Source organism: Mandrillus leucophaeus, unplaced genomic scaffold (assembly GCF_000951045.1).
Source record: "Mandrillus leucophaeus isolate KB7577 unplaced genomic scaffold, Mleu.le_1.0 Scaffold75, whole genome shotgun sequence".
NCBI lineage: Eukaryota > Metazoa > Chordata > Mammalia > Primates > Cercopithecidae > Mandrillus > Mandrillus leucophaeus.
Window position 1 is genome coordinate 4,153,905 of NW_012108141.1, and position 1,947 is coordinate 4,155,851.

Genomic DNA, 1,947 nt, shown 5'->3' on the forward strand with positions numbered 1-1,947 from the left:
TGTTGCTAGGCTGGAGTGCAGTGGCATGATCTCAGCTCACTGCAACCTCCACCTCCCAGGTTCAAGCGATTCTCCTGCCTCAGCCTCCTGAGTGGCTGGAACTACAAGTGCCTGCCACTGCACCTGGCTAGTTTTTGTATTTTTAGTAGAGATGGGGTTTCACCATATTGGTCAGGCTGGTCTTGAACTCTTGACCTCAAGTGATCCACCCGCCTCGGTCTCCCAAAGTGTTGGGATTACAGGTATAAGCCACTGCACCTGGCCTGCCCTGATAATTCCACTTCTGAGAATTTAATTGAATAAAATTGTCAGAGAGCTATTCAGATATTCATATATATAACATTTGCACTATCATGGTTATAATATCAAAAACCTGGAAACAGTCCAATTACTTAAGTAGGAGGTTACATAATGATATAGCCACACTGTACTATGCAGCTACTAAAAATCACTTAGCAAGATTGGAAAATGCTCATTATATACTATAAGGTGAAAGAGTAGAATGCAAATATAGGTATATAGTGTAATTTTGTAAAACAAACTATACATATATATGCATATAATTTTAGAAAATATATTTGTATTAGTACGATTATAGATATTTGCAAATATTTTTCCTATTTAAGTCAATCTGTATTGTCCAGGTTTTCTATCATTTTATCAAAAACCGTTAATTTTCAATAATAAATTAGTTCAGCCTTTTTTTTAAATAAGTGATCATGAAAAGGCAGTGGTTCACATACAGAAAAGTGCGGGAACATCCTTATGAAGCAACACATTTAAAGGTGAGAAGCAGAGACACCAAGATCAGCAGGGGTCAAGGTGCCAGTGTGGGAGAGGGAGCACTTACAATTTGGGTCATCCTGACCTGGGGATCTCTAAGAAAAATGAAAATTCCATGCGAAGCTCAATAAATACAGAGCTCAATACTGATTTCAGATGATAAAGTATTAATACATTGTTGATGATAAGGAATCAGCTACACTGGCTCTGTTCAGTGCAGCAGCATGGCCAGGAAGAGTGATGCTTGGGTCAGGAGGTAGAGCTGCCTCCCTGACTAAGGTCGAGTCTAGAAGCAGAGATGGAAGAGCAGAGCCTGTTGTAGGTTGTGAGGGAGAGGAAGCGAGCCCAGCAGGCAGAGCAAGCATAAAGTTTATTGCCAGGAACACAGCAATGGAAAACGCAAGGGTGAGTAACATTCAGAGATCCAAATCCAGCAGCCAGAGGGAGACTTTAAAAGTTAGGTCTAATTTGTCATTCCTCTGCTCAAAATCCTCCAGTAGCAATTCATTTCACCCAGAGTAAAAGCCATAGTCATAAAATCTAAATTTAAAAAGTGTGCCGTTGGAAATCAGCTTAAGGCATCGTGTTGTTCCTGGACTGCAGAAGGATGGCAGAATCTCCCCAGTAGCTGTCAGCCACACTGGCCTTTGCTTTTTTTTTTTTTTTTTTTTTTTTTTTCCAGTTCCCTAGGACCTCTAAAGAGCCGTAACAACTAAACCTGCAAGCTTGGAACCTACAGCAGATTTCATCCACAAGGGGTCCCAGGAGAGGAAGCCTTGATACACAGATGCAAGCTGGAATCTAGGTCTGAGGGACTGTGGGGAGTGCAGTGAAACTGACGATTTGGGTCTGGAACATAAAGTGTCATTGTGCTCTTGGGGAACTGCAGTTGTGCAGGGATCAAATCCTCTGCTTCAAACCAACCAACCAACCACCAATGTGCTCAACTGCTTCAAGCAGGTTTAAGTAATAAGAGTATATATGAGGCTCACCTGCCTGCATTTATTTGTAACCCCAAGATCTAAAATGATGCCACAGTCATCATGGAAAAGTAGTGTGGGGAGAGAGAGGAGTGTGGAAGAGAAGAAAGGGGAAGGTAGTCCCTGAAAAGCCTGGGGAACTGGTCAAGATGGTGTATGGCTGTACTGTGACCCATACCATCAA